Source organism: Drosophila mauritiana, unplaced genomic scaffold (assembly GCF_004382145.1).
Source record: "Drosophila mauritiana strain mau12 unplaced genomic scaffold, ASM438214v1 U_229, whole genome shotgun sequence".
NCBI classification, from domain to species: Eukaryota; Metazoa; Arthropoda; class Insecta; order Diptera; family Drosophilidae; genus Drosophila; species Drosophila mauritiana.
In genome coordinates, this window is record NW_022881362.1 from 1 (window position 1) to 27,199 (window position 27,199).

At 45.9% G+C, this 27,199-nt stretch overlaps 2 non-coding genes and 1 pseudogene across 2 annotated transcripts; all 3 read left to right on the top strand.

Annotated features, from left to right (window-relative positions):
* The first annotated feature begins 12,441 nt into the window (after nucleotides 1-12,441).
* Nucleotides 12,442-14,435, top strand: LOC117149483. Its single transcript, XR_004460328.1, has one exon. It is a non-coding gene; the product is annotated as a small subunit ribosomal RNA (ribosomal RNA).
* A 686-nt stretch (nucleotides 14,436-15,121) lies between these two features.
* On the top strand, nucleotides 15,122-15,299 carry LOC117149478. Its single transcript, XR_004460325.1, has one exon. It is a non-coding gene; the product is annotated as a 5.8S ribosomal RNA (ribosomal RNA).
* A 394-nt stretch (nucleotides 15,300-15,693) lies between these two features.
* On the top strand, nucleotides 15,694-23,015 carry LOC117149480 (annotated as a pseudogene).
* Nucleotides 23,016-27,199: the final 4,184 nt, after the last annotated feature.

Here is a 27,199-nt window from a genome sequence, read left to right on the forward strand (position 1 = left end):
CTCTCCCTCCCGCCACTGATGAGATGAGCGCATCAGGGCTGACGGGACAGACGACAGGACAGACTCAGGAAGTCTTGAGTTAGGATACTGGAGCGCCGAGAACTAGAGTAGCCGCCAGCGGATGCTTATGCAGCGGCGAGGCGTCGGAAATCTGATGGACGGAGCAGCATGTTGGGTTTTCTCGCCCCAGTAGCAGCAGATGGGGCAGGAAAGGCAGCGGTAGCAGTGTCAGCGCTCCTGGCAAACCGGCTTTTTTTCCTTTTGAAGACGCGGGACTGGCATCTGGCGCCTCACCAGCGCTCCTCCCTGAAAGAAGAAACATTAGAATGAGCATGAGACCAACAACAGCCTTAGCTTACCATGGCGGCGGCAACAGCAGCAGCAAGACCAGAAACAGCAACAACAGAAGACAGGCAACTTTCTGATAACATGCAGCCCAGAAGAGCGATTGGAACAGCATTTGCCGCATACTCCCAAAGCAACGGCGCATGCAACTCTCGACACAGAAGCAGCAACAGAGATCCATAAGGCGGCGACACATCCACCAGCAGCAGCGTTAGCAGCGGCAGCGGCAGCAGCAGGAAAATTTCATTGCCACAGTAGCCAAATATCATGCATCCTACGACTCGACTCATGGTTTGACCCTAGGCTGATCTCCATATACTTAAATCGGCGGCTGCTTTCACCCTGGAAAAAAGAAGCATGGATTATATCGAACTGCACTAGGCCGGCGACACACTCACCAACAGCAGCAACAACAACAACAGCGGCAGCAGTAGCAGGAAAAGATCTCACCGCAAAATCCAACTGGCACTTTCCGAATTCCGTACTTCTCGCCTGGACCCTGGCCAGTAACAGGAGCTAGCGCGATGGAGATGACGACGATGATCTGCCATATGGACGGTCTCAAGATGGAATCGGCCCTGTAATGCACACCTGATCTGTGCCAGGATAGCAGCAACGGCAGCGGACCATGGATGCAAGAGGCGGCACTGGCGACTGTCCTCAGTTATGCGAGTTGGCGGGGCGTAGGCGCAGGCGAATGTTTATCTGCAGTCGCTGAATGGCAATTTCCTGTCAAGTTGAAATGGACCTGCAAATGTTTAAAAGAAACAACCATTAGACTCGGCTCAAATTGGAACATCAGCCAGACTGTACTCACGCATACACTCAGACAAACCTAAGCCTATAGACGACTCGGACTGCGGCACACTTTTTTTCCACAAAAGTTGTGCGTGCTCCAAAGTTGACAGGCCACGCCGGCTGATGCTTGCTGCATACCGGCATCTCCGCAGCATCGACGCTTCCAGCACCACTAAAAGCAGAAACATAAATATTACAATAGGAAATAGCACGCAATTTTTCTGCTTCGTTTCCGCTTGGAGAAGTGAGACCCTTTTCCCTATATGCCATTACACTGACAAACGCGAGTAACTACGGGAGAAATACTGGAATCCCAAAAATACTAACTCGAACAATTCTAGTATTTCTGCCCGATAGGCGATAGACTGGCGGCAAAATAATAGCCGATAAGCCCGCCAAAAAAGGCGCGAAGTATCGATAACGAGCTGGCAAGAAAATAGCTAGCATATCGACCATCCGCCGTGCCTTTGAGCTATCGAAAAGCCCACCTACGCGCCTAGCCCAAATTTGCAAGTCAGTTGAGATTATAAAACCGACAGAGGCGCGCGCGCAACAGTAACCAAAAGTGAAGCCAGCAGCAACAACAACAACTAATGTACGGCCAGAACGTGAACCAAAGCGGAGGATGGGCATCGGTTTTATCCATCTCATCGGACGATAGCAACTGCTCATCCTCGCCGTCATCAGCTATAGTCTCATCGCTGGATTCCAAATCATCGTTAAGCTATATTTTAAATTACTTACCATAACTATTTTCTCCTATTCCATAAGCTATTTCCTAAGTAACGTAATTTTCAAATTTAAATTCCACACTAGAACCATGGCGCGCAAAACTGCCGCCAAGTAATTTCAAAAATGTCTCCCGCAAATTTTAATCATAAATTTTTACTTTAACTATGGCACGCATATCTACAGCCAAAAAAATCAGAAAATGTAATTTGCCACAAATTGTCACTATATATTTTTAAGCAAAAATCAGAGGACAATAAAGGTCAGCGTCATTTGACGTCGAAAATATATAAAAAAAAAAAAAAAAAATCAGCAGCAACTGCAGCGACGCAGTCACCACCAACAGCAACAACAGTAACGACGCAGCCGCCACCGGCAGCAGCAACAGCGGCGACGCAGTCACCACCATCAGCTGCAACAGCAGTGACGCACTCACCACCATCAGCGACGCAGTCACCACCAGCAGCAACAACAGCAGCGACGCGGTCGCCACCAGCAGCGGCAACAGCAGCGACGCAGCCACCACCATCAGCAGCGACGCAGTCACCACCAGCAACAACAACAGCAGCGACGCAGTCACCACCAGCAGCAACAGCGGCGGCGACGCAGTCACCACCGTAAGCAACAACAGCAGGGGAGGCAGCGACAGCAGTAGCAGGAAATGTTTCTGTCGCAGTCGCATTCCTTGCCAATCGGCTTGCCGTACGATGTATGAGACGTCAATTATCCTGCGGACAAATCCTTCTTTCCGGACGTCTGAGTAATATGGCGAGCCTGCTGATCATTGCTTTTCCGACTCCTTACCTGACCACTGGACAATCATCCTGGATAACAATCACCGGCGCTTCAAATCTGGAAGAAAGAAATCTGGATCAGTCTTTTTCCCTTCAGATTTGAATGAAACTGCATTCCTGGCAAACCGGAGCGTTTCCTGCAGACGACGCTGGACTGAGGCGCATTTTCCACCCACCACAGACTGGACGCTTGCATCAGGCCTGACGGGCCAGATTGGCCGATGCCTGGTACACGATGGCATCTCGGCGGTGGTGCGATGGGCAGCGACGCTGAAAGCAATAATAATATTTTATTTTGCGGCACCAAAAAGGGGAAAACTACATCACAATTTACAACAAAGCTAACATATGATAACTTTTTCCTAGTAGTAGTGAGACCAGTTACCGAGAATGACCAGGAATACCGGCTAATGCGAAGCAGGATATCGATAACTGGCGGGAAAAATGCCAGAACATCGATTACCAGCTATGTTGCCTTTTACCTCCGATTTATCGAAGCCCAGGAATAGTGAGACCAGCTACTGATAATGACCAATAACATCGGCCAACGCGAAGCGAGATATCGGTAACAATTCTGGCGGGAAAATCGATAGAACACCGATTACTAGCCGTGCTTTTTTCCCTCCGATTATCGAAGTCCAATAGCCCGCCTAGGCTTCCCGACCAGAAATGCGCGTCAGTGGTGATTAAAAATCCGGCAGAGGCGCCAGTGCAACAGCTACCCAAAGTGAACAAGACGGAACGCAACATAGAAAATGGACGGACATAATGGAGACCAAAGTGAAGGATGGGCAACAGTGCTATCTATCTCCTCGGATGATAGCAACTGCTCGTCGTCGCCGCCATCAGCTAGAGTCTCATCGCTGGAATCCTATGCCACAACAATTCAGTTTTAGAATATACATCCACTCAAAATCTTTCCCCATAATACTACAAATTTTCTTCTTACTATAACTTAAAACTACTACCAAACTACTACTACCTATAAAAATTGTAACTACCATAAGCTAAGGCTAATTTAACGTAAAATCCTAAATCGTAGATTCCAATTCAAATCATGGCGCGTATAACTGCTGCCAAGCAAATCAAAATTTTCCTCGAAATTGAATTTTTAAATAACTCTTATAACCATGGCGCGCACAATTGCCGCCGATCCAAAACTGTAAAATGACATAAATTGTAACTATATATTTTAAAAACAAAATCAGAGTACAATAAAATGACAGCACCAACAGGCGCTGAAAATATAAAAATAAGTCAATGTTGGCGCCAAAAGCAGCATCTCGAAGGGGAAATCGCCTTCTTCTCCTCCATTCTCTTCACAAATACACAAGGGAAATTCACTCCCCACAACGACTCAAACAAATACAGCCGCACTTACAAACACCGAAGCTACTCAAAGAGAGTTTTTATCCACCACAGCGACCTGCACTAATTGCAGCCGCAGCCACTAATACGGACACAGAATTAAGAGGCGCCAAACCGAGCGACGCTATGGGAAATTTCCCCTCTCTCCCACACACCGACAGCGCAGAGAAAAATCCCAGCTCATCCACCAAAATCGGACCTAATGCTTCTTCCCCTCCTTCTTATACACACACGCAAATAAATAAAGCCACCGAAACAAATTTAGAAAGCTGATCTAGATCTCCCGCGCTTGCCAATTCAGAAACTCAACTCAACAAAGCCAATGATATTGACAGTGGGGAAATTGCTCCACCACTTAAACAAATTAACGAAAGCAAGCAGGAGGAAAGACCTAGTACAACTGTCAAAGCTTTTTGGTCAATTTTTAACCACAAGCCGGTTGCTTCTAAACTTAGTTTAAGCAAGAATCCAACCAATCGCTCCGTAAATACTGGGAAAAGTCCCCTTTCCCCTCATCAAAGGAATGCTTCTTTACGCCCTGATGCTCAGGGTGATTTAAAATTAAAACCCAACAATAGCGCCATGCCCACTGTGGGGAACTCAACAACAGCCCACACCCTTAGTCGGCCTTCTGCCAAACGGGACTTATTCAACTCACCGTCCAGGAGCCCAGACGAGCAGCTCATGAGTTTCTCGGAAATGGTTGCTGGAACTGGTCCAATCTTTGTGGCACCCACGGCTCCTCTAACGAAAACTCCGACCAAGAGGACAAATGACGACTTGGACTGCTCCAGTTTCAAGACGCCAAATAAACGATTATGCGTGACCACCAATTTCAAATCTCCCAGCATTTTTCCACCCCTCACCACGCCCGTTTTCCAAAGCAAGGCAGCCAAATCTGTATATGAGGAATCCAAAACCAGGAATCGACACACACACCAGCCGTTCCCTGCAGCACCAATGCTCCTGCACGCAGCGCGACGTTGCGCTAAAATACAGATTCTGAGCTGCCACCTTGGAAACTTGTGCCACTAAGCTGCAGAGCACCACCCATACTCGTCGACGACGTCAAAGAAATTGTCCCGCTCCTGGAAAAGCTAAACTATACAGCAGGAGTCTCCAGCTACACTACCAGAGCAATTGAAGGGAACGGGGTCAGGATCCAGGCCAAGGACATGACCGCCTACCACAAAATCAAAGATGTCCTTATAGCAAACGGCTTTCCCCTATTCACCAACCAGCCAAAGTCCGAGAGGGGCTTCCGAGTAGTAATCAGACATCTCCACCACTCCACTCCATGCTCGTGGATTGTCAAGGAGTTGCTGACGCTCGGATTCACAGCGCGCTTCGTCAGAAATATGACGAACCCGGCTACAGGTGGCCCCATGCGCATGTTTGAAGTGGAGATCGTCATGGCCAAGGACGGCAGTCATGACAAAATTATCTCACTTAAACAAATTGGTGGGAAACGGGAGCCGGTCCAGTGCTACAGATGCCAGGGCTACAGGCAAAAAAAAACTCATGTATGAGGCCACCAAGATGCATGAAATGCGCTGGCGATCACCTGTCATCCTGTTACACCAAGCCAAGAACCAGGGCGATTTGCCCTGGAAGAAAGAAAGAAGCATGGACTAGGTTTTTCCCCTTCAGCTAGTGGTGTATTAAATCGCTTTCCTGGACAACCGGCGTATTCCTGTAGATGACGCTGGACAGCGGCGCATGCTCTCCCTCCCGCCACTGATGAGATGAGCGCATCAGGGCTGACGGGACAGACGACAGGACAGACTCAGGAAGTCTTGAGTTAGGATACTGGAGCGCCGAGAACTAGAGTAGCCGCCAGCGGATGCTTATGCAGCGGCGAGGCGTCGGAAATCTGATGGACGGAGCAGCATGTTGGGTTTTCTCGCCCCAGTAGCAGCAGATGGGGGCAGGAAAGGCAGCGGTAGCAGTGTCAGCGCTCCTGGCAAACCGGCTTTTTTCCTTTTGAAGACGCGGGACTGGCAACTGGCGCCTCACCAGCGCTCCTCCCTGAATGAAGAAAACATTAGAATGAGCATGAGACCAACAACAGCCTTAGCTTACCATGGCGGCGGCAACAGCAGCAGCAAGACCAGAAACAGCAACAACAGAAGACCGGCAACTTTCTGATAACATGCAGCCCAAAAGAGCGATTGGAACAGCATTTGCCGCATACTCCCAAAGCAACGGCGCATGCAACTCTCGACACAGAAGCAGCAACAGAGATCCACCAGCAGCAGCGTTAGCAGCGGCAGCGGCAGCAGCAGGAAGATTTCATTGCCACAGTAGCCAAATATCATGCATCCTACGACTCGACTCATGGTTTGACCCTAGGCTGATCTCCATATACTTAAATCGGCGGCTGCTTTCACCCTGGAAAAAAGAAGCATGGATTATATCGAACTGCACTAGGCGGCGACACACTCACCAACAGCAGCAACAACAACAACAGCGGCAGCAGTAGCAGGAAAAGATCTCACCGCAAAATCCAACTGGCACTTTCCGAATTCCGTACGTCTCAAGATGGAATCGGCCCTGTAATGCACACCTGATCTGTGCCAGGATAGCAGCAACGGCAGCGGACCATGGATGCAAGAGGCGGCACTGGCGACGGTCCTCAGTTATGCGAGTTGGCGGGGCGTAGGCGCAGGCGAATGTTTATCTGCAGTCGCTGAATGGCAATTTCCTGTCAAGTTGAAATGGACCTGCAAATGTTTAAAAGAAACAACCATTAGACTCGGCTCAAATTGGAACATCAGCCAGACTGTACTCACGCATACACTCAGACAAACCTCAGCCTATAGACGACGCGGACTGCGGCACACTTTTTTCTCCACAAAAGTTGTGCGTGCTCCAAAGTTGACAGGCCACGCCGGCTGATGCTTGCTGCATACCGGCATCTCCGCAGCATCGACGCTTCCAGCACCACTAAAAGCAGAAACATAAATATTACAATAGGAAATAGCACGCAATTTTTCTGCTTCGTTTCCGCTTGGAGAAGTGAGATCCTTTTCCCTATATGCCATTACACTGACAAACGCGAGTAACTACGGGAGAAATACTGGAATCCCAAAAATACTAACTCGAACAATCCTAGTATTTCTGCCCGATAGGCGATAGACTGGCGGCAAAATAATAGCCGATAAGCCCGCCAAAAAAGGCGCGAAGTATCGATAACGAGCTGGCAAGAAAATAGCTAGCATATCGACCATCCGCCGTGCCTTTGAGCTATCGAAAAGCCCACCTACGCGCCTAGCCCAAATTTGCAAGTCAGTTGAGATTATAAAACCGACAGAGGCGCGCGCGCAACAGTAACCAAAAGTGAAGCCAGCAGCAACAACAACAACTAATGGACGACCAGAACGTGAACCAAAGCGGAGGATGGGCATCGGTTTTATCCATCTCATCGGACGATAGCAACTGCTCATCCTCGCCGTCATCAGCTATAGTCTCATCGCTGGATTCCAAATCATCGTTAAGCTATATTTTAAATTACTTACCATAACTATTTTCTCCTATTCCATAAGCTATTTCCTAAGTAACGTAATTTTCAAATTTAAATTCCACACTAGAACCATGGCGCGCAAAACTGCCGCCAAGTAATTTCAAAAATGTCTCCCGCAAATTTTAATCATAAATTTTTACTTTAACTATGGCACGCATATCTACAGCCAAAAAAATCCGAAAATGTAATTTGCCACAAATTGTCACTATATATTTTTAAGCAAAAATCAGAGGACAATAAAAGGTCAGCGTCATTTGACGTTGAAAATATATATATAAAAAAAAAAAAAAATCAGCAGCAACTGCAGCGACGCAGTCACCACCAACAGCAACAACAGTAACGAGGCAGCCGCCACCGGCAGCAGCAACAGCGGCGACGCAGTCACCAACATCTGCAGCAACAGCAGCGACGCACTCACCACCATCAGCGACGCAGTCACCACCAGCAGCAACAACAGCAGCGACGCGATCGCCACCAGCAGCGGCAACAGCAGCGACGCAGCCTTCACCATCAGCAGCAACAGCGGCGGCGACGCAGCCACCACCATAATGCAACAACAGCAGCGACGCATTCACCACCAGCAGCAACAGCGGCGGCGACGCAGCCACCACCATAATGCAACAACAGCAACGGCGGCAGCGACAGCAGTAGCAGGGATTGGTTCTGACGTAGTCGCATTCCTTGCCAGCCGGTATGCCGTACGTTGTATGAGACGTCGATTATCCTGCGGACAAATCCTTCTTTCCGGACGTCTGAATATTATAGCGAGCCAGCTGATCATTGTTTTTCCGACTCCTTACCTGACCATTGGACAATCATCATGGATAACAATCACCAGCGCTTCAAATCTGGAAGAAAGAAATCTGGATCAGTTTTTTTCCCTTCAGATGAGCAGCGACGCTATGAGCAGCGACGCTGAAAGAAATAATAATATTTTATTTTGCGGCACCAAAAAGGAGAAAACTACAGCACTATTTACATCAACAAAGCTAACATATGATTACTTTTCCCTTTTCCAAGTAGTAGTGAGACCAGCTACCGAGAATGACCAGGAATACCGGCTAACGCGAAGCAGGGTATCGATAACGTTTCTGGCGGGAAAAATGCCAGAACATCGATTACCAGCTATGTTGCTTTTACCTCCGATTTATCGAAGCCCTGGAGTAGTGAGACCAGTTACTGATAATGACCAATGACATCGGCCAACGCGAAGCGATATATCGGGATATTCTGACGGGAAAATCGCCAGAACACCGATTACTAGCCGTGCTATTTTCCCTCCGATTTATCGAAGTCCAATAGCCCGCCTAGGCTTCCCGACCAGAAAGGCGCGTCAGTGGTGATTAAAAATCCGGCAGAGGCGCCAGTGAAACAGCTACCCAAAGTGAACAAGACGGAACGCAACATAGAAAATGGACGGACATAATGGAGACCAAAGTGAAGGATGGGCAACAGTGCTATCTATCTCCTCGGATGATAGCAACTGCTCGTCGTCGCCGCCATCAGCTAGAGTCTCATCTCTGGAATCCTATGCCACAACAATTCAGTTTAGAATATACATCCACTCAAAATCTTTCCCCATAATACTACAAATTTTCTTCGTACTATTAAAACTACTACCTAAACTACCACTACTTATAAAAATTGTAACTACCATAAGCTAAGGCTAACTTAACGTAAAATCCTAAGTCGTAGATTCCAATTCAAATCATTGCGCGTATAACTGCCGCCAAGCAAATCAAAATTTTCCTCGAAATTGAAATTCTTAAATAGCTCTCATAACCTTGGCGCGCACAATTGCCGCCGATCCAAAGTTGTAAAATGCCAAAAATTGTAACTATATATTTTAAAACAAAATCAGAGTACAATAAAATGACAGCACCCACAGGCGCTGAAAATATAAAAAAAAAAAAAGAAAAGGCGAAATATTGAATTTTATTCAATATAATAAAAATCATGGAATTATATAAAGTGAAAAATCTATATATCTATTATATTGCTTATTTCGATTCAAAATATATGAATGGAATATGAAGGAAAAACATTATTCTGGTTGAACCTGCCAGTAGTTATAAGCTTGTCTCAAAGATTAAGCCATGCATGTCTAAGTACACACGAATTAAAAGTGAAACTGGAAAAGGCTCATTATATCAGTTATGGTTCCTTAGATCGTTAACAGTTACTTGGATAACTGTGGTAATTCTAGAGCTAATACATGCAATTAAAACATGAACCTTATGGGACATGTGCTTTTATTAGGCTAAAACCAAGCGATCGCAAGATCGTTATATTGGTTGAACTCTAGATAACATGCAGATCGTATGGTCTTGTACCGACGACAGATCTTTCAAATGTCTGCCCTATCAACTTTTGATGGTAGTATCTAGGACTACCATGGTTGCAACGGGTAACGGGGAATCGAAAAGCCCACCTACGCGCCTAGCCCAAATTTGCAAGTCAGTTGAGATTATAAAACCGACAGAGGCGCGCGCGCAACAGTAACCAAAAGTGAAGCCAGCAGCAACAACAACAACTAATGGACGACCAGAACGTGAACCAAAGCGGAGGATGGGCATCGGTTTTATCCATCTCATCGGACGATAGCAACTGCTCATCCTCGCCGTCATCAGCTATAGTCTCATCGCTGGATTCCAAATCATCGTTAAGCTATATTTTAAATTACTTACCATAACTATTTTCTCCTATTCCATAAGCTATTTCCTAAGTAACGTAATTTTCAAATTTAAATTCCACACTAGAACCATGGCGCGCAAAACTGCCGCCAAGTAATTTCAAAAATGTCTCCCGCAAATTTTAATCATAAATTTTTACTTTAACTATGGCACGCATATCTACAGCCAAAAAAATCCGAAAATGTAATTTGCCACAAATTGTCACTATATATTTTTAAGCAAAAATCAGAGGACAATAAAAGGTCAGCGTCATTTGACGTTGAAAATATATATATATAAAAAAAAAAAAATCAGCAGCAACTGCAGCGACGCAGTCACCACCAACAGCAACAACAGTAACGAGGCAGCCGCCACCGGCAGCAGCAACAGCGGCGACGCAGTCACCAACATATGCAGCAACAGCAGCGACGCACTCACCACCATCAGCGACGCAGTCACCACCAGCAGCAACAACAGCAGCGACGCGATCGCCACCAGCAGCGGCAACAGCAGCGACGCAGCCTCCACCATCAACAGCAACAGCGGCGGCGACGCAGCCACCACCATAATGCAACAACAGCAGCGACGCATTCACCACCAGCAGCAACAGCGGCGGCGACGCAGCCACCACCATAATGCAACAACAGCAGCGGCGGCAGCGACAGCAGTAGCAGGGATTGGTTCTGACGTAGTCGCATTCCTTGCCAGCCGGTATGCCGTACGTTGTATGAGACGTCGATTATCCTGCGGACAAATCCTTCTTTCCGGACGTCTGAATATTATAGCGAGCCAGCTGATCATTGTTTTTCCGACTCCTTACCTGACCATTGGACAATCATCATGGATAACAATCACCAGCGCTTCAAATCTGGAAGAAAGAAATCTGGATCAGTTTTTTTCCCTTCAGATTTGTATGTAACTGCATTCCTGGCAAACCGTAGCGTTTACTGCAGACGACGCTGGACTGCGTCGCATTTTTCCACCCGCCACAGACTGGACGCTTGCATCAGGTCTGACGGGCCAGATTGGCCGATGCCTGGTACATGATGGCATCTCCGCGGTGGCGCGATGAGCAGCGACGCTGAAAGAAATAATAATATTTTATTTTGCGGCACCAAAAAGGAGAAAACTACAGCACTATTTACATCAACAAAGCTAACATATGATTACTTTTCCCTTTTCCAAGTAGTAGTGAGACCAGCTACCGAGAATGACCAGGAATACCGGCTAACGCGAAGCAGGGTATCGATAACGTTTCTGGCGGGAAAAATGCCAGAACATCGATTACCAGCTATGTTGCTTTTACCTCCGATTTATCGAAGCCCTGGAGTAGTGAGACCAGTTACTGATAATGACCAATGACATCGGCCAACGCGAAGCGATATATCGGGATATTCTGACGGGAAAATCGCCAGAACACCGATTACTAGCCGTGCTATTTTCCCTCCGATTTATCGAAGTCCAATAGCCCGCCTAGGCTTCCCGACCAGAAAGGCGCGTCAGTGGTGATTAAAAATCCGGCAGAGGCGCCAGTGAAACAGCTACCCAAAGTGAACAAGACGGAACGCAACATAGAAAATGGACGGACATAATGGAGACCAAAGTGAAGGATGGGCAACAGTGCTATCTATCTCCTCGGATGATAGCAACTGCTCGTCGTCGCCGCCATCAGCTAGAGTCTCATCTCTGGAATCCTATGCCACAACAATTCAGTTTTAGAATATACATCCACTCAAAATCTTTCCCCATAATACTACAAATTTTCTTCGTACTATTAAAACTACTACCTAAACTACCACTACTTATAAAAATTGTAACTACCATAAACTAAGGCTAACTTAACGTAAAATCCTAAGTCGTAGATTCCAATTCAAATCATTGCGCGTATAACTGCCGCCAAGCAAATCAAAAATTTTCCTCGAAATTGAAATTCTTAAATAGCTCTCATAACCTTGGCGCGCACAATTGCCGCCGATCCAAAGTTGTAAAATGCCAAAAATTGTAACTATATATTTTAAAACAAAATCAGAGTACAATAAAATGACAGCACCCACAGGCGCTGAAAATATAAAAAAAAAAAGAAAAGGCGAAATATTGAATTTTATTCAATATAATAAAAATCATGGAATTATATAAAGTGAAAAATCTATATATCTATTATATTGCTTATTTCGATTCAAAATATATGAATGGAATATGAAGGAAAAACATTATTCTGGTTGAACCTGCCAGTAGTTATAAGCTTGTCTCAAAGATTAAGCCATGCATGTCTAAGTACACACGAATTAAAAGTGAAACTGGAAAAGGCTCATTATATCAGTTATGGTTCCTTAGATCGTTAACAGTTACTTGGATAACTGTGGTAATTCTAGAGCTAATACATGCAATTAAAACATGAACCTTATGGGACATGTGCTTTTATTAGGCTAAAACCAAGCGATCGCAAGATCGTTATATTGGTTGAACTCTAGATAACATGCAGATCGTATGGTCTTGTACCGACGACAGATCTTTCAAATGTCTGCCCTATCAACTTTTGATGGTAGTATCTAGGACTACCATGGTTGCAACGGGTAACGGGGAATCAGGGTTCGATTCCGGAGAGGGAGCCTGAGAAACGGCTACCACATCTAAGGAAGGCAGCAGGCGCGTAAATTACCCACTCCCAGCTCGGGGAGGTAGTGACGAAAAATAACAATACAGGTCTCATATCCGAGGCCCTGTAATTGGAATGAGTACACTTTAAATCCTTTAACAAGGACCAATTGGAGGGCAAGTCTGGTGCCAGCAGCCGCGGTAATTCCAGCTCCAATAGCGTATATTAAAGTTGTTGCGGTTAAAACGTTCGTAGTTGAACTTGTGCTTCATACGGGTAGTACAACTTACAATTGTGGTTAGTACTATACCTTTATGTATGTAAGCGTATTACCGGTGGAGTTCTTATATGTGATTAAATACTTGTATTTTTTCATATGTTCCTCCTATTTAAAAACCTGCACTAGTGCTCTTAAACGAGTGTTATTGTGGGCCGGTACTATTACTTTGAACAAATTAGAGTGCTTAAAGCAGGCTTCAAATGCCCGAATATTCTGTGCATGGGATAATGAAATAAGACCTCTGTTCTGCTTTCATTGGTTTTCAGATCAAGAGGTAATGATTAATAGAAGCAGTTTGGGGGCATTAGTATTACGACGCGAGAGGTGAAATTCTTGGACCGTCGTAAGACTAACTTAAGCGAAAGCATTTGCCAAAGATGTTTTCATTAATCAAGAACGAAAGTTAGAGGTTCGAAGGCGATCAGATACCGCCCTAGTTCTAACCATAAACGATGCCAGCTAGCAATTGGGTGTAGCTACTTTTATGGCTCTCTCAGTCGCTTCCCGGGAAACCAAAGCTTTTGGGCTCCGGGGAAGTATGGTTGCAAAGCTGAAACTTAAAGGAATTGACGGAAGGGCACCACCAGGAGTGGAGCCTGCGGCTTAATTTGACTCAACACGGGAAAACTTACCAGGTCCGAACATAAGTGTGTAAGACAGATTGATAGCTCTTTCTCGAATCTATGGGTGGTGGTGCATGGCCGTTCTTAGTTCGTGGAGTGATTTGTCTGGTTAATTCCGATAACGAACGAGACTCAAATATATTAAATAGATATCTTCAGGATTAGGGTGCTGAAGCTTATGTAGCCTTCATTCATGGTGGCAGTAAAATGTTTATTGTGTTTGAATGTGTTTATGTAAGTGGAGCCGTACCTGTTGGTTTGTCCCATTATAAGGACACTAGCTTCTTAAATGGACAAATTGCGTCTAGCAATAATGAGATTGAGCAATAACAGGTCTGTGATGCCCTTAGATGTCCTGGGCTACACGCGCGCTACAATGAAAGTATCAACGTGTATTTCCTAGACCGAGAGGTCCGGGTAAACCGCTGAACCACTTTCATGCTTGGGATTGTGAACTGAAACTGTTCACATGAACTTGGAATTCCCAGTAAGTGTGAGTCATTAACTCGCATTGATTACGTCCCTGCCCTTTGTACACACCGCCCGTCGCTACTACCGATTGAATTATTTAGTGAGGTCTCCGGACGTGATCACTGTGACGCCTTGCGTATTACGGTTGTTTCGCAAAAGTTGACCGAACTTGATTATTTAGAGGAAGTAAAAGTCGTAACAAGGTTTCCGTAGGTGAACCTGCGGAAGGATCATTATTGTATAATATCCTTATCGTTAATAAACATTTGTTATAATACAAATAAATACAATTTACCAAAATAAAAATATTACAAAATGATTCCACGGAATCAAAAGTTAAAGTCAAAATAAAATGAAGATGGCTTTTATTTTATATGTGGGGCTTGGCAACCTCATAAAAAGACTTTAACATTATTAATGTTGTTGTGCGTATTTGTGGCAGTACTTACTACTACAATGGCGTTTCCTATAAAAACAAATTCTCGAAAATGGAAATCGAAGAAACTAAACAAAATTTGAAAGTAGAAGTCGAATTAAAATTAAAATAATTTTGAATGTGGTAATCGAAATAAGTGTGTGTGTATATGGACCATAATATACACGCGTGGCGAATATGTATTGTTCATCTATGTTATGAGCATACGTTGGCTAATGCAACAACCTAAAATATACAATGTTTGTACCTATCATCCATCAGGTTATTGTTTTATATAAATTTTGCAGTATGTGTCACCCAAAATAGCAAACCATAACCAGATTATTATGATACATAATGCTTATATGAAACTAAGACATATCGCAACATTTATTTTTAGGTATAAAAATAAATTTATTGAAGGAATTGATATATGCCAGTAAAATGGTGTATTTTTAATTTCTTTCAATAAAAACAATATTGATATTATATAAAAATGAATTATAAAACTCTAAGCGGTGGATCACTCGGCTCATGGGTCGATGAAGAACGCAGCAAACTGTGCGTCATCGTGTGAACTGCAGGACACATGAACATCGACATTTTGAACGCATATCGCAGTCCATGCTGTTATGTACTTTAATTATTTTATAGTGCTGCTTGGACTACATATGGTTGAGGGTTGTAAGACTATGCTAATTAAGTTGTTTATAAATTTTTATAAGCCTATGGTATATTATTGGATTAAATAATGATTTTATTCATAATATTAAAAAAGAAATGAAAAACATTATCTCACATTTGAATGTAAAAAACGAAGAGAAATATTTTCTTTTTCAATCAAATAATACTGAGAAATGTCTAGCATAAAAAATTGAAATATTTTTCATCTAGAATTGTCTCTTATTAATGATTCGGAAAAAGAAAAATCTTGGTTTTGTTATTATTCTTCGTTGGTTCGTTAAATGGATAAAAAATAACTTTGCTTACAAGAACTATTGGAACTATTTATAACGAATTTAATTGATTGTTTTATCATTTATATATAAAGAATTTATGGCAAAATATAGTTATATATACAACCTCAACTCATATGGGACTACCCCCTGAACTTAAGCATATTAATTAGGGGAGGAAAAGAAACTAACAAGGATTTTCTTAGTAGCGGCGAGCGAAAAGAAAACAGTTCAGCACTAAGTCACTTTGTCTATATGGCAAATGTGAGATGCAGTGTATGGAGCGTCAATATTCTAGTATGAGAAATTAATGATTTAAGTCCTTCTTAAATGAGGCCATTTACCCATAGAGGGTGCCAGGCCCGTATAACGTTAATGATTACTAGATGATGTTTCCAAAGAGTCGTGTTGCTTGATAGTGCAGCACTAAGTGGGTGGTAAACTCCATCTAAAACTAAATATAACCATGAGACCGATAGTAAACAAGTACCGTGAGGGAAAGTTGAAAAGAACTCTGAATAGAGAGTTAAACAGTACGTGAAACTGCTTAGAGGTTAAGCCCGATGAACCTGAATATCCGTTATGGAAAATTCATCATTAAAATTGTAATATTTAAATAATATTATTAAGAATAATGTGCATTTTTTCCATATAAGGACATTGTAATCTATTAGCATATCCCAAATTTATCATAAAATATAACTTATAGTTTATTCCAATTAAATTGCTTGCATTTTAACACAGAATAAATGTTATTAATTTGATAAAGTGCTGATAGATGCATATTATTACAGGGCGTTAATTTTTCGGAATTATATAATGGCATAATTATCATTGATTTTTGTGTTTATTATATGCTCTTGTATGATTAACAATGCGAAAGATTCATGATACCTTCGGGACCCGTCTTGAAACACGGACCAAGGAGTCTAACATATGTGCAAGTTATTGGGATGTAAACCTAATAGCGTAAATAACTTGACTAATAATGGGATTAGTTTTTTAGCTATTTATAGCTAATTAACACAATCCCGGGGCGTTCTATATAGTTATGTATAATGTATATTTATATTATTTATGCCTCTAACTCGAACGTACATTGAGCATATATGCTGTGACCCGAAAGATGGTGAACTATACTTGGTATGGTGAACTTATACTTAATATTATATAAAATAATCTTATCTGGTAAAGCGAATGATTAGAGGCCTTAGGGTCGAAACGATCTTAACCTATTCTCAAACTTTAAATGGGTAAGAACCTTAACTTTCTTGATATGAAGTTCAAGGTTATGATATAATGTGCCCAGTGGGCCACTTTTGGTAAGCAGAACTGGCGCTGTGGGATGAACCAAACGTAATGTTACGGTGCCCAAATTAACAACTCATGCAGATACCATGAAAGGCGTTGGTTGCTTAAAACAGCAGGACGGTGATCATGGAAGTCGAAATCCGCTAAGGAGTGTGTAACAACTCACCTGCCGAAGCAACTAGCCCTTAAAATGGATGGCGCTTAAGTTGTATACCTATACATTACCGCTAAAGTAGATGATTTATATTACTTGTGATATAAATTTTGAAACTTTAGTGAGTAGGAAGGTACAATGGTATGCGTAGAAGTGTTTGGCGTAAGCCTGCATGGAGCTGCCATTGGTACAGATCTTGGTGGTAGTAGCAAATAATCGAATGAGACCTTGGAAGACTGAAGTGGAGAAGGGTTTCGTGTGAACAGTGGTTGATCACGAGTTAGTCGGTCCTAAGTTCAAGGCGAAAGCCGAAAATTTTCAAGTAAAACAAAAATGCCTAACTATATAAACAAAGCGAATTTAATACACTTGAATAATTTTGAACGAAAGGGAATACGGTTCCAATTCCGTAACCTGTTGAGTATCCGTGGGGACACGCAAACTTCTCAACAGGCCGTACCAATATCCGCAGCTGGTCTCCAAGGTGAAGAGTCTCTAGTCGATAGAATAATGTAGGTAAGGGAAGTCGGCAAATTAGATCCGTAACTTCGGGATAAGGATTGGCTCTGAAGATTGAGATAGTCGGGCTTGATTGGGAAACAATAACATGGTTTATGTGCTCGTTCTGGGTAAATAGAGTTTCTAGCATTTATGTTAGTTACTTGTTCCCCGGATAGTTTAGTTACGTAGCCAATTGTGGAACTTTCTTGCTAAAATTTTTAAGAATACTATTTGGGTTAAACCAATTAGTTCTTATCAATTATAACGATTATCAATTAACAATCAATTCAGAACTGGCACGGACTTGGGGAATCCGACTGTCTAATTAAAACAAAGCATTGTGATGGCCCTAGCGGGTGTTGACACAATGTGATTTCTGCCCAGTGCTCTGAATGTCAAAGTGAAGAAATTCAAGTAAGCGCGGGTCAACGGCGGGAGTAACTATGACTATAACTATAACTATGGGGATCAGGGGTATTTGCGAGCAGAGGGGGAGTATTTTTCTGTAATTCGTAAGTCATATCATATGATGTGCGGAAAGGGAATGGTACTCTGTAACTCACAAGTCTCTCCTTTACTCAAGTCGACTCAAAACCTCCTCGTGGTGGTCCCCGGTAATGCTAAACTTGTTTAGCAGCTAATTTGAGCGGCAAAACTTTTCCGATGGGTTGGTTCCCCAGAGGAAATTTATTCATATTGGTACTACAAACACAAATAACGAGCCTCGGATAACTTTACACAATCTGATGACGACCCGACCCCCCGTGGATATCTTCCCGGAGGACCAATATGAACCAAACGCAGCGGCTACTCTATCTAGGGTTCCCTGCACAGTATGTGGACGGTCCTTTAACAGCAAGAGAGGACTCTGTGTTCACATGCGATCTCGGCACCCAGACGAACTTGATGAAGAACGTCGACGTATCGATATAAAGGCAAGGTGGAGTGAGGAAGAGAAGTGGATGATGGCGAGAAAGGAGGTTGAGCTCACAGCAAATGGACATAAACACATGAACAAGCAACTAGCGGTGTATTTTGCAAACCGCAGCGTCGAAGCCATCAAAAAGCTAAGACAGAGGGGCGATTATAAGGAGAAAATAGAGCAGATAAGAGGGCAATCTGCTCTCGTCCCGGAAGTTGCAAATCTAACCATAAGGCGCCGCCCTAGTAGAAGTGAGCAAAACCACCAAGTAACAACATCAGAAACAACTCCAATCACTCCCTTCGAACAGTAGAACAGGGAAATTTTGCGGAAACTGCGTGGGTATAGCCCCGTAGAATGCCATTCCAAATGGAGAGCCCAAGAGCTACAAACGATCATTGACAGGGCAGAGCTCGAGGGAAAGGAAATCACTCTCCAATGCTTATCGCTATATCTCTTGGGAATTTTTCCGGCACAGGGTGTATGGTACGAGACACGCTGACGAGGCCTCCTCGGAGACCTCGGAATAGGAGAGAAAGCAGAAGGCAGCAGTATGCTGTCATCCAGCGTAACTGGGATAAGCATAAAGGAAGAAGTCCTTGCTAAATGGAACTGATGAGTCGGTAATGCCAAGCCAAGAAGTAATGGTTCCCTACTGGAGAGAAGTAATGACTCAGCCTAGCCCAAGCTCTTGCAGTGGAGAAGTGATACAAATGGATCACTCGCTTGAGAGGATTTGGTCTGCTATTACGGAGCATGACCTTCGGGCGTCAAGAATCTCATTATCTTCATCTCCGGGGCCTGACGGGATAACTCCAAAATCTGCCAGGGAGGTGCCGTCAGGTATTATGTTGCGAATAATGAACCTAATTCTATGGTGCGGTAATCTACCACACTCTATCCGACTGGTCTTCATCCCGAAGACGGTGACGGCGAAGCGACCGCAAGACTTTCGTCCAATATCGGTGCCTTCAGTCCTGGTAAGACAGCTAAATGCAATATTGGCAACCCGGTTGAACTCATCAATCAATTGGGACCCGCGCCAGCGTGGCTTCTTACCTACCGACGGATGTGCCGATAATGCGACGATAGTTGACTTAGTCTTGAGGCATAGCCATAAGCACTTTAGATCTTGCTACATAGCAAATTTATATGTAAGCAAGGCATTCGATTCTTTATCGCATGCATCTATATATGACACCTTACGTGCTTATGGTGCGCCAAAGGGCTTCGTTGACTACGTACAGAATACGTACGAGGGTGGCGGTACCAGTCTCAATGGGGACGGTTGGAGTTCAGAGGAATTCGTCCCTGCCAGAGGAGTGAAGCAGGGTGACCCTTTGTCTCCTATTCTATTTAACTTGGTAATGGACAGGTTACTTAGAAACCTACCCAGCGAAATTGGTACCAAAGTCGGAAATGCCATTACTAACGCGGCCGCGTTTGCAGATGATTTGGTACTATTTGCTGAAACTCGAATGGGACTTCAAGTATTGTTGGACAAAACGCTGGATTTTCTATCTCTCGTCGGCCTCAAACTTAATGCCGACAAATGCTTTACCGTTGGCATTAAGGGCCAGCCGAAACAGAAGTGTACCGTGCTAGAGGCACAGAGCTTCTACGTAGGCTCAAGGGAGATTCCATCACTGAAGCGAACGGACGAGTGGAAGTACTTAGGCATCAACTTCACTGCAACCGGGAGGGTTCGATGCAATCCGGCCGAGGACATTGGTCCAAAGCTACAAAGATTGACAAAGGCCCCCTCAAACCACAACAGAGGATGTTCGCCCTTAGGACTGTCCTTATCCCACAGCTCTATCACAAGTTAGCCCTTGGGAGTGTGACGATAGGCGTCCTACGAAAAACTGACAAACTAATAAGATATTATGTGCGAAGATGGCTAAATCTTCCGCTGGATGTGCCGATAGCATTCATTCATGCACCCCCAAAAAGTGGAGGTCTCGGAATTCCATCACTAAGATGGGTAGCTCCAATGTTAAGGCTAAGCCGATTGAGTAACATTAAATGGCCTCACCTCACGCAAAACGAGGTAGCCAGCTCTTTCCTCGAAGCCGAAAAACAACGGGCCCGAGATAGATTATTGGCAGAACAAAATGAATTGTTATCGCGTCCGGCAATAGAAAAATATTGGGCGAACAAATTGTACCTCTCAGTTGATGGTAGCGGACTCCGTGAATAGGCCATTGGGGACCGCAACACGGGTGGGTTAATCAACCCACGCGTTTACTAACAGGAAAGGAATATATAGACGGTATTCGTCTGCGGATAAATGCCCTACCCACGAAGTCTCGTACTACAAGGGGAAGGCACGAATTGGAACGACAGTGTCGTGCAGGATGTGACGCTCCCGAAACAACAAACCACATAATGCAAAAATGTTACCGATCGCATGGGAGGCGCGTAGCTAGACACAACTGCGTAGTAAATCGAATCAAGCGGGGACTTGAGGAGAGAGGCTGCGTGGTCATTGTTGAACCAAGTCTGCAGTGCGAATCCGGCCTTAATAAACCGGACCTGGTGGCACTACGACAAGATCACATTGATGTGATCGACATACAAATTGTGACAGACGGACACTCTATGGATGATGCACACCAGCGCAAAATCAATAGATACGACAGACCGGACATACGAACTGAATTGCGTCGCAGATTCGAAGCCGCAGGTGACATTGAATTCCATTCTGCCACCCTGAACTGGAGGGGGATCTGGAGTGGTCAATCCGTTAAAAGATTGATAGCAAGGGTCTCCTCAGCAAATATGATAGTCATATCATTAGCGTCCAGGTTATGAGAGGCAGTCTCGGTTGTTTTAAACAGTTCATGTACCTGAGCGGGTTTTCCCGTGATTGGACTTAGCTAAAACGTTTGGTTCAAATCATTTGCTTGCTGTCTTGGCATAACATCAATAAAGGCATAAACATCGCAAAATAATGGTTATATACAAATGGCTATGAGGATGGTTTTAGTACGTAGGCGTTGCGGAACTTCGGTTCAGATAGAGCAATGAATCGTGCATGCTAGGAAAACTGACCACACGCAGTGTTGGCAGCCCTAGTATCTTTCGATAGATTTCCATACCTCCGCGATCAAAAAAAAAAAAAAATAGCCAAATGCCTCGTCATCTAATTAGTGACGCGCATGAATGGATTAACGAGATTCTACTGTCCCTATCTATAGCTTCTAGTCCGGGACGCTTGTCTGGCGTATCCAGACACATACACCATGTTGATACATGCACCACTTGTGGGTGTTCAGGGTGTCGTGGTTGTAATCCCTTCAGTGTGGAACACGCCACGTAAAACAAGTTCGGAGAGATCTGAAAAGTCGTCGTTGTCCCTATCTACTATCTAGCGAAACCACAGCCAAGGGAACGGGCTTGGAATAATTAGCGGGGAAAGAAGACCCTTTTGAGCTTGACTCTATCTGGCAGTGTAAGGAGACATAAGAGGTGTAGAATAAGTGGGAGATATTAGACCTCGGTTTGGTATCGTCAATGAAATACCACTACTCTTATTGTTTCCTTACTTACTTGATTAAATGGAACGTGTATCATTTCCTAGCCATTATACGGATATATTTATTATATCTTATGGTATTGGGTTTTGATGCAAGCTTCTTGATCAAAGTATCACGAGTTTGTTATATAATCGCAAACAAATTCTTTAATAAAACGATGCATTTATGTATTTTTGATTTGAAAATTTGGTATAACTCCAATTACTCAGGTATGATCCAATTCAAGGACATTGACAGGTAGGGAGTTTGACTGGGGCGGTACATCTCTCAAATAATAACGGAGGTGTCCCAAGGCCAGCTCAGTGCGGACAGAAACCACACATAGAGCAAAAGGGCAAATGCTGACTTGATCTCGGTGTTCAGTACACACAGGGACAGCAAAAGCTCGGCCTATCGATCCTTTTGGTTTAAAGAGTTTTTAACAAGAGGTGTCAGAAAAGTTACCATAGGGATAACTGGCTTGTGGCGGCCAAGCGTTCATAGCGACGTCGCTTTTTGATCCTTCGATGTCGTCTCTTCCTATCATTGTGAAGCAAAATTTACCAAGCGTTGGATTGTTCACCCATGCAAGGGAACGTGAGCTGGGTTTAGACCGTCGTGAGACAGGTTAGTTTTACCCTACTAATGACAAATCGTTGTTGCGACAGCATTCCTGCGTAGTACGAGAGGAACCGCAGGTACGGACCAATGGCACAATACTTGTTTGAGCGAAAAGTGGTATGACGCTACGTCCGTTGGATTATGCCTGAACGCCTCTAAGGTCGTATCCGTGCTGGACTGCAATGATAAATAAGGGGCAATTTGCGATGTATGGCTTCTAAACCATTTAAAGTTTATATTTTTTTACAATGGATGTGATGTCAATGTTATTTGTAACATAGTACATTAGGAGGATCTTCGATCACCTGATGCCGCGCATGAATGGATTAACGACGGACGTGTTTTCGTTGCGCTCGTGTACAGATTGCGAATAACTAAGTTTTCCTTGTTTGGAAAGTAATTAAATCGGTGATTTAGTGCTCCGCGTAAGTCGAGCGAAAATTGTCGAGTGTTAAAAACAAGCGGTTTGGAAATTATTAACAATAAACTATTGGAAATTTTCCACTCCGCACGTGCTGCGAGGCGAGCTTACGAGTAAGTTTTTCGAGTAAGCTTTTTGAGCAGCTGTCAAAAAGCTTATTGGTGGCAGTCACTACTAGGGTTTGTGTCTAGGGACAGTTTTAGTGCTACCAGACTCTACCGATAGGTGGAGCTCTGGAGCATCCACCTTTTGTCACTGAGCAAACGAGCATACGGTTGCTGGCGTCGACGGTAGGAGGAGCCACCATCGGAGTTATGCCGATGGAGAGCGACAGCAGCGCGAGTGCCTTGAGCGGAAGTAGTGCCTCGAGGAAGTCCAGACGAGGCAGGCGCAGAAGCCATCTGGCCTCTAAGAGCTCGGCGCCGACGCAGGCGAAATTGGTTGCCCTGGCATCGAATGGAGTGCCAGAACCCGTTGGTGTACTGGAGGAGGCGTTTTCGTCGCTGGAGGACGCCCGGGCGGCTACGGCAAACGCTGCCATCGATGCTGCCCCCCCCCCACGCTGCTGCCACCGCTGCTGATCCTACTGCTGCCCCTGCTGCCGACCACACTGCTGCCTTCGCCGTTTCCACTGCTGCTAAAATTGTTGCCACCACTGCCACTGCCGCTACCGCTGCCGCCCGTGCTGGGCAAGCAGCTATGATGGCAGAGCTGTCGGCCACCCAGCGCATGGTGAGAACCAGCTTCCGCAGCCTAGGAGAAGTGGACACGGAAGAGCTCTCGTATGCTATCAGCCGCTACGATGAGCTGGTGTTGGCGTTAATGCTCCGGTGTGGAGAACTGGAGACGCGGCTCGCTATGCCGCCACCGCCGCCGCCGTCGTCGAATCCGTTGAAGATTACGGCCGCCAATGCTCCCCAGATGTCGCAGGTTGCACCCATCGCTGCCCCGCGGACCACCAAGGTTCGCGAGACGTGGTCAGCGGTGGTGAAGTGCGGCGACCCTGCGCTATCGGGGAAAGCTATAGCGGAAAAGGTGCGAACGATGGTTGCACCCTCCCTCGGAGTCAGAGTACATGAGGTACGTGAGCTCCGCCGAGGTGGTGGTGCGATCATTCGTACTCCTTCAGTTGGAGAGCTGCAGAAGGTGGTAGCATCAAAGAGGTTCGCTGAAGTTGGGCTAAATGTGGCACGAAATGCGGCCGAGAAGCCGAAGGTCGTCGTCTATGACGTCGACACAGCTATCGGCCCTGAGGAATTCATGCAGGAGCTCCATGGAAATAACTTCGACAGCGAAATGACTATGTCCCAGTTTAAGAAGTCCGTGCACCTGCTGACCAAGGCGTGGTCGGTAACTGACGGCGCCACAGTAAATGTGACGCTAGAGGTAGACGACCGGGCGATGGCGAAGCTTGATGTAGGTCGTGTCTACATCAAGTGGTTCTCATTCCGATGCCGAGCACAGGTCCGCACATACGCCTGCCACAGATGCGTGGGTTTCGACCACAAGGTCAGCGAATGCCGGCAGAAGGACAATGTTTGCCGCCAGTGCGGACGAGTGGGAATGGAGTGACCTCAACATCATTACTGTTGTGGCCGAACCAACTACCGCGCGCGCAGTTGAGAGCATAGCTCCTGTGCCGTCCTGGAACTTCTCCAATGCACGTTGGCGATTGTTCAAGGAGGAAATGGTGAGTAGAGCAGCCGAACTTCCGGAAAACTTCTCAGAGTCGCCGTTGGACCAGCAAGTGTCGACCCTGCGCAGTATAGTACATAATGTATGCGATATTGCGCTGGGAAGAAAGTCGATTCGATCGCCCAACAGGAGAGAACGTTGGTGGACTGCCGACCTCTGCGCTGCAAGGCGCGAAGTCCGGAGACTTCGTCGCCTACTCCAAGATGGAAGGCGTCGTGATGACGGTGCCGCTATAGAGCGTGTAGTGGTCGAGCTGAGGCGGGCCTCAGCCAACTACAAGAAGCTCATTGGGAGGGCGAAAATGGATGACTGGAAACGCTTCGTGGGAGATCATGCCGACGACCCATGGGGGCGCGTCTACAAGATTTGCCGAGGCCGCAGAAAGTGCACGGAGATTGGGTGCCTCCGCGTGAATGGCGAGCTCATCACTGATTGGGGTGACTGTGCACGAGTGCTCCTCCGCAATTTCTTCCCAGTTGCGGAGTCCGAAGCACCGACTGCCATCGCGGAGGAAGTCCCACCGGCCCTCCAAGTATTCGAGGTTGATGCATGTGTTGCCCGGTTGAAGAGCAGGCGCTCTCCCGGCTTGGACGGCATCAATGGCACTATCTGCAAGGCAGTCTGGCGCGCCATACCCGAGCACCTAGCATCGTTGTTTTCCCGATGCATCCGATTAGGATACTTTCCCGCCGAGTGGAAGTGCCCACGAGTTGTCTCGCTGCTCAAAGGGCCACATAAGGACAAGTGTGAGCCCTCCTCATATAGAGGAATATGCTTGCTGCCAGTCTTTGGTAAGGTGCTCGAGGCCATCATGGTGAATCGTGTGAGAGAAGTTCTTCCGGAAGGCTGCAGATGGCAGTTTGGATTTCGCCAAGGACGATGTGTGGAGGATGCTTGGAGACACGTGAAGAGCAGTGTTTGTGCCATCCCGGCGCAATACGTGCTCGGCACATTCGTGGACTTCAAAGGAGCATTCGACAACGTCGAATGGAGTGCTGCACTCCGCCAACTAGCCGACTTGGGATGCCGGGAGATGGGCTTGTGGCAGAGCTTTTTCTCCGGCCGAAGAGCAGTGATCCGAAGCAGTTCCGGTACTGTGGAAGTACCGGTAACTAGAGGCTGCCCGCAGGGGTCAATCAGTGGCCCATTTATCTGGGACATACTGATGGATGTACTGCTTCAGCGTCTCCAGCCGTATTGCCAGCTGAGTGCATACGCGGATGACTTGCTGCTTCTCGTCGAGGGAAATTCCCGAGCTATGCTAGAGGAAAAAGGAGCACAGCTGATGTCCATCATAGAAGCGTGGGGAGCGGAAGTTGGCGTTGCCGTCTCGACCAGCAAGACGGTAATAATGCTGCTGAAAGGTGCCTTGAGACGTGCGCCTACGGTGAGGTTTGCTGGAGCGAACCTTCCGTATGTGCGTAGCTGTCGGTACCTTGGCATCACGGTCAGTGAAGGAATGAAATTCCTCACGCACATAGCTTCGCTTCGCCAGCGGATGACCGGAGTCGTTGGAGCATTGGCGCGTGTGCTTCGAGCCGACTGGGGCTTCAGTCCTCGAGCCAGGCGGACCATATATGACGGACTCATGGCACCTTGTGTGCTGTTTGGTGCCCCGGTATGGTATGACACCGCCGAACAAGTAGCCGCCCGGAGACGACTAGCCTCCTGCTAGCCGACTAGCCTCCTGGAGGTGGAGGTACTTGGTGGAGCTCCCCCGCTTGACTTGGCTGCTAAGTTTTTAGCGGTCAAATACAAGCTGAAGCGTGGATACCCGCTGGAGGAGAACGACTGGCTATACGACGGGGACTCTACGTCTGTCTAAGCTGGAAGCAGAGGAAGACTCGCCTAGAAGAGTGCTTACTGCAGTGTTGGCAGAACAGATGGGATGATGACAGCGAACCAGGACGGGTGACGCATAAATTCATCCCATATGTCACTCTCGCCTATCGGGATCCAAGATTTGGATTCTCGATGAGGACGTCTTACCTGCTGACAGGTCACGGGTCGTTTAATGCATTTTTGCAAGGGAGAGCCCTCAGCGATACCACTGCTTGCGCTTGTGGAGATCCATATGAGGACTGGATGCACATATTGTGCGCTTGCCCCCTATATGCAGATTTGCGGAACCTCGATGGACTTGGAGTGCAGCGCCTTGGCGAAAACTGGACCTTCGATAGAATCCTGGAAGATCAACAGAGGACTCAACGGCTGGCAGTGTTTGCGGACGAAGTGTTCCGTAGGAGGAGGGGTATTTAGCCCAACAACTTCGCCGTGTGGTTAGCGGGCGAGAATACTTCCACAGTCCGCTATTGCTTGTCGTAAGAGGAGACTAATATAGCCATAGGTCCCTCTAACCCTGCTTGTCGGAGCAAAAGGAGGAGGCCCACCGAGCCTCTCTTTCGGTACCACGGGTTGTGCAGCTATCCAAGACTGCACATTGAGGTAGGCCCCCTGGTGGGAGTATCATGGTGGCTTTGGTTGGT